At 37.3% G+C, this 6,748-nt stretch overlaps 1 long non-coding RNA gene across 1 annotated transcript; it reads right to left on the bottom strand.

Annotated features, from left to right (window-relative positions):
• Positions 1-3,155: 3,155 nt before the first annotated feature.
• On the bottom strand, positions 3,156-6,748 carry LOC106931048 (uncharacterized). Its single transcript, XR_001420979.2, has 2 exons — positions 4,412-6,748; positions 3,156-4,284 (listed from the first exon to the last, which is right to left on the bottom strand). It is a non-coding gene; the product is annotated as an uncharacterized LOC106931048 (long non-coding RNA).

Raw genomic sequence — 6,748 nt, 5'->3', positions numbered from 1 at the left:
CATCTTGGACAGAATCTAAGTGTGGGTTCTTTTGCATGCTTGCAGAAGAGTTGTTCAATGTGTCAGTGCTGAGAAGAAAAGAAAGAAAAAAAAAACATATGAATTGAAAGGCTCTCTTGTCTTCATCCAGTTACAAAGTTATCCTGAGTTATGTCTGTAGTTATGCTGCTATAGGCTTAGTCTGCTGGAGGCCAAACTGACCCATTTTCCTCACTTTCCTCTTCTGCTACTCTCCAATTGCATTATTTGCTATTATTTCAACTGTTTACTTTTTCTCTCAGATTGTGTTTCTTTCCGTAGAAGCTACACCTGGTCTGGCGATGTGCTTGGCCAGACACCAGGAGTTTGTTCCTGGAGGAGAGCATTGGCTGAGATACTAATGCTAACAAACTCTCCTGCTATTAACTTCTTACTTTTCATTAACATATTCAATGAAAAGTAAAGAGAGGACAGAGCATCCTGAATCTGTCCTCTCAAACCCATAGTCGGTCCTGGCTCGTATTGAGCCCAGTTCTCCTCCCCAGACGTTTCTTCTATCATGAGGAAATAACATAATGTAAAGCTCAAAAAAGTCAGTTTTACATTATACTGCCCCTTTAAAAATGACAACAAAACATTAAATCAAATTTTTGGTTGTAGTTGGCATGAGAACTGTATCATGACAAAGTTCAGGTTTTGTATTGAGCCCATGAAAAACACAGGTGACAAACACTCTGGAACTCAACCAGCTCAGCAGAACGCTTTGATGCTCTAACAGCATAACTTCATCCAAATGAAAATTTCAGCCTCGTTTTCTGAATCTTCTTAATCAAATTGGTTTCCCTCTAACTCTTTTGTCCTGTTGCTGGGTGTAGGTAGGGATTACGTTGTAGCGACAGTGCCAGTTAGGCTTGAATGAAGAAACATCCGAATAAATTAACAAGGTGCAAATGCTGCCAGTGCAGCGAGCACAGTTTATGTGTTTTAATATCTGAATTTACAACTATGTGCTCCCCCTGGAGGAGTTCTGTAACCTGTTCTTTGTGCATTTGTATTTTTTTATTATTTTCCACAGCCTAGGTTTTTCATCCCATAATATTGTTTTTAATTGTTTGGGATATTTGTTATTGTTTTAACCCAACTGTTTTCACGCAAAAAAGACAAATAAGTAGCACGTTGCATTGCTAATGAGGATAGCTGTACTTCAGTGGACATAATACTCATCTTGCAATCTGAAAGTTGTGTGTTTGTTTCCAGTTTCTGACTTGGGACAGATGCTAACATTGTTTTTTGAAGACTGTCACTGATTATTCTAGAAATCTGACTAGACAGCTCTTCTCTTTCGATATTTTTTAACTTCTTATTATCCAATTCATTCCTTCCATTAATTCATATGCTAAGTTAATTGTTAGCATATCAGACGAAGATATGTAGTTTTGAGTGATTATTTACTGAAGGGAGGAGCATTGGAGATGGTAGAAAGTTATATGTAGCCAAGTGGTGAGGCTTTGTTTCCACAGTGGCCACCAGAGGGGGCTGTGTGTGCCAACTAGTTAGAGAATGGGGTGAAAACCGTTAGACCGGTAGAAGTAGCTTTGTCCTGCTTGCTACGGGGTGCTAACGTGCCTAACGGTTTTCTGCTGTCCTAAACGGAATGTTTCTGTGACAAACTGTGGAGTTTGTTCGGGCTCCGGGAGAAATTGTGGGGCTTGGTATGTCTTGGCATATTGTGAGTTTCTGTTTAACGATGTCTGGCTCTAGATAAACAATGATCTGTTATTTCACTGAATGTATGTTATCTGACTTTACTATACAGTGCCAGTTAGGGTGAACGGCCCGTTGCCTTCCGAGATTTTGTGTTGTAAGCAAAGCTTACTATGTGAGTATTTTGAAATGTTACACTGGCTTGATTTTATTGTGGGAAGTCTGTGTGATTTTATTTCTTTCTTTTCTGGTAGGAGCGTGCCTGCTTCAGTTGTTTATGCACATTATATAAAAAAATTTATTTGATTCCGTCTATTAAAGTAGCCGTCACTGAAAGATCTTTACCCAAAATTTACTGTTCTGTCTAACTCCAAATCAATTTAACAATACTTTATTTCTATTAGAGTATTCGGGGAATATATATATATAAAAAAAAAAACAACAACCCATTTATAACTTTGTGTCTGGTTTTCTCATTTTATCAGGCCACATATAGAAAAAGAAGACACTTTCAGACACCTTGAAGTCATCTTTTGACCAAAAATGATTCATAACAAACAATAGGCAATGTTAGAAATGTTCTAGGAAAATTCTGCAACACATAATTATTCCAAATTCTCATTTACTTTCCAAGAACTTCCTGTCCTTTTATTGATGCCCTCATGTCTCCATCTGACCTTTATGACACAGTTCTGTGGTGGAATAGAAATCCTGGAGGCTGAAGCCTTCTGTTCTGCAGTGTCACATGAGTTATTATAACACTGAACTTTCAGTATTTCGTGTTCATTTTTTTTGAAATTGCACAGTGTGCTTTGCCTAATGCACTACTCCATAAGCTACTTGACTGCTGTGAAAAAAAAATGAATAGACAGGTTGGAGATGACTGCACCCTCTTCTCACTTGTAACTCCATATGAAGAAATGATATGTGCATGTAGCCCATGTTCTCTAGAGTTTATACAGTATAGTGGGAACTTTGAACTTAGTTTAAACATATTTAGGTGGCAAATTATAAGCAAGATTTAATTCACATTAACCTGTCTTAACCAAATTTAGATTTAGTTATTGCTAAAAATTAACTTTCGCAGCACAGTAAGCAACACATACACCTTACTGACATGTCATAGATTGGAAAGGTTGTAGTATTTTACATCGGTTTTATCCTAAATATTTTTAGACCCTGTGATGCAAGTTTTGGATATCCCAATTTAAATGTGAAGACACATTGTACATTAAAGTTTTTCATTAGTGGAGATCACTTTTTTCGAGAATCTAAGCTGAACAATGCTGAGGGTTTGTTTTTGTTGTTTTTTTTCCATTTTAAGCCTAGAGTGACGCAATTCAACCAGTTCACAGAAAATATGTACATTACCATTCTTTTGAGAGGAACATTTGTTACTTTTTTCAGAAAGGATGCACAGCTGCAGTCCAAGAAATAAGAATTAAGCAGAGTTGATCAAAGCAATGAGGCTGGAGCTTACTGCAATCTGTTGCTTCTAACATCTTTCTGAGACCATACATATAGGGTAAGACACCAAAAATAGCAGCACATATGTTGTCTACATGATTAAAGATTTTCAGCATCAGGATTTTCAGACTTTGACTTTGAAGATCTTCAAAAGCAATTACAATTGCAAACACAGACTTAATTAACCACCGTTCAGTCAAAATCAGTGACTCATTTTTCATTCTGACGATAGTGGCCTTATAATATGAAAATGAAAGCAGGTGAGTACAGAATTCAACCACAACAGTGTGCAGGTTACATGAGCAGATAGAAGAGAGGAGAATAGAACAGATCTCAATGAGAGTTGGTACACGCTCTAGTCAATGTACTAACAGTTGAATTATAAAAAGAGAGACATATTTTAGAACTGTAAAATAACAAAAACGGAACCTAAACAAAAGCGTGTTTATAATGGAGCTGTGTCAGTGGTGAACTATGAACATGAATGAAGATAAATTAAACTAGAATCTGTCCTCTCCAATGATGAATTGGCACAAATCAGATGGAAGAAAAAAAACAAAAAAACAGCAGCTTTGATAGTAAAAGCTTGATGAAACATAAAGGCTTCTTTCTTTTTACCTCTTTGATCATTCGCAACAAAATATTTGTTACGTAATATGAAAAACAAAAAGAAAAACACCAAGCATGTTAAATCAGACACAAGAAAAAATGTACAAATATGCTGAACTAGTGACTCATGTTTTATAAGCAGCATCCGTATTTTAAGAGCATTAGAATAGATATTTAAATAAATAATAAACAACTGAGACTGATTCTCCTAGGATGCCTATAAAATAACAGACCTGAGGCAATACCATCAGCCGAAAGGCCATCCAGCTTGTCAGACTTGTTCCAATTGTGGTTTTGGAGCAGAGATCCACCAGAGACACAGGTCTCATTATTCTCACTTTCATTTGAAAAATACTTTGCAAATTCTTCCTTCCTGACTCCAGCTGCTGTCACTTATAATGCCATCATTGAGCAGAACAGTTCTGGATGATAAACTCCATCTCTGCACATTTGCATATTCCCTCCAGAGTCACAAAGTCTGCACTGGCCCCAGCTGTCTCCACAGGTGAGAGGGGCAGACCGTTACTGGAAGAAAAAAAAAAAAAAGTTTCTTGATAAGATAATTGCACAGACACAGCAATTAAGCGACATGGCCGAATGTGTTGTTTAAGGCTCCTGAATTTATGTAGTCAATTGTTGTGTGGTGCATTACCTTGACAATCTCTTTGGGCTTTAATTATTGGAACACTTAAAGTGTGTTGTGGAGTTCATCAGCGCTCCGTAACTCTCAACACGGGGCTGCCAAGAAAGAAACGAGTTAGTGGGCGGGGAGCAATTAGAGTGGAGAGCAGCTTCCACTCAACTCCTGTCCCACAGGAATTTTGTCTTCACATTTTGGTTCCAGTCAATAATTCAGCTGTTGGATTTAACCATTTGTCATCACATCACACTCCCCTCTGGCACTTTGACTGGCTCTTGGAGCGACTGGAGGAAAAGCAGAAAGGAGCTGTTGGAGTGAAACATTGCATCAACACCGGTCAGCTCGGAATAGAGGAAGTGAAAGGATTTTTATAAATTTCAAACGGAGCTAAAAAAAAAAAAATGTTTTAAAGTTATTAATGTTAACATTGCTTTTCCAGCATCCCAGGTGGTTATTGCTTTGGGTCTTTTGATGTACTTCACACAGAAGTGTTACAAAGATATGCGCACTCCAGTTTCTAGATTTGATGTACTTTTCAGAGTAAAACTTTTCAGAGTTTGTACATGAAGAAGTTGAAGAGACAAAAGCAGTAGACTGAAAGCCAACTACTAGACTGAGAGCTTGTTAACTAAACGTGACGCCTTAAGTCCCTTGCCGAAATTTTCAAAACACTTGAAGTTTTGTTTATTTTTATTTTTTTTGTCACCAGAAATTTGAATGTATAAATCAAAAATAGTGCTCAGTTGTGAATATATATGTTCAGTTTATTTTGCAAACAAAACTCTGAAAAGTGTTGCATTAATTTGTATAAAATGTCTTTTACTTTGATAGCCGTAAGTAGAACAAGTTGCCTTTAGCACTGTTGAACTCATTATCTGCAAACCTCTCAAAACTACAGCTGTTAACATGAATTGGCAGAGGAGCTTTAATTCAAGAAGAAGCCAATAGGCCTCTTTTAACTCTGGAAGAGCTGCAGAGATCCATAACTCAGGTGGGAGATTCTCTTGGATAATTCAGTTCTTTATCTACTGTTTTTTTTTTTTTTAAGAGTGACCTGTTCTCACGCGCTGGGCATGAATTGTTCATTCTAAAAAAACTTGGTAGCACATGTTCAATACACACTGCTCCTTCTGTTGTCCTGACCCACCAGCAAACAAAATAAAGAAATAAAAAAAAGCCTGCAATAACTAGACATTAGGAGCAGATTCAAAGACCCAAACTCACTAAATTTTAGGCTCATCTGTAGTTGAAACGTTGTTGCAAAACTCAGTTTTTTTCCCACCAATATAAACTGACATTTTGTAATTCAATGCAGTGAAAACAATAAAATCATATTTTAAGTTATACTTGCTAAAACGTTTTTTTTTTTGTTTGTTTGTTTGTTTGTTTTTTCCAGGAATTAGATTTTAATTTATTGCAACAGCACCAATTGTCAGCAACAGCACGGGCATTTTTTTAAAAGCAGGAGGATCTCAAATCCTTTAAAACCATGCTGTCTGAGAGAATGACTATGACAGCAGATAAAATGTTTACCACTTCACTGTAAATATTTTACCAAAAAGCAGAAAAAACTTTCCACTCCAGCAAAATTTCATATTTGGAAAATGTCAACTTTCAAAGCTCTAATTGCTTTGGCTTGTTTTTCCATCTGGAATGAGAGACTAAACCTCCTTAGGCCAAATGTTTTCCCAAAACATTCACTGTTAAACTGACCCAAGAGCCATTTCATAACTCAGTAGTCCAAAATGACAAAAAATCTGAGCTTTACCAAACCTTCTCAGAGTGCCCTCATTTTACACAGATTGAGAGCCTGATTGAGGTGGCGGAGCTATATCAAAACAGATTAAAATAATCTTTGAGTGCACACTCACAGTTCCCTTTAAAACCCATTAGGTTCAGCTCAGATTAACCGAGACTAACACAGAAAAAAAAAAAAAAGTGTTTATCTAATTATAAGTGAGCGTCAGATATCAGCAGGCTTTTTGATGGGCATTTAAAGCCTCAAAGGACCAGATGTAAGGCAGGAAATATGTCAGTAATTAAAAACATCTCTAATGTTAATCAACACCCACACGCCACAAAGTCTTGGGGTGTTTTCACACCTGAGGTGTTTACCTCACTTAAAGCAAACTCTGGTTCGTTTCCCCCCCTAGGATGTGAACTGCACATGAGTGGGTGGGGTGAGAATAGGAGACGGAGGGCGGCGGGGGGGATTGTTTATGGTGCGAATGTGATCAGACCTCGATCCAGCAGGCTACCAGGTTTATGCTGCAAGCTTCAGCCAAATGCCTTTCCATAGGCAGGTTTACTGTAAACGGTAAACAAACAAACAATCAATGCTGAAGTGTT

The sequence above is a fragment of the Poecilia mexicana genome, unplaced genomic scaffold, assembly GCF_051168715.1.
Source record: "Poecilia mexicana isolate PSO_F unplaced genomic scaffold, ASM5116871v1 scaffold_4, whole genome shotgun sequence".
Classification (NCBI taxonomy): Eukaryota; Metazoa; Chordata; class Actinopteri; order Cyprinodontiformes; family Poeciliidae; genus Poecilia; species Poecilia mexicana.
The sequence above is the reverse complement of the archived record's forward strand: the minus strand, read 5'-3'. Positions and strand labels throughout refer to the sequence as shown.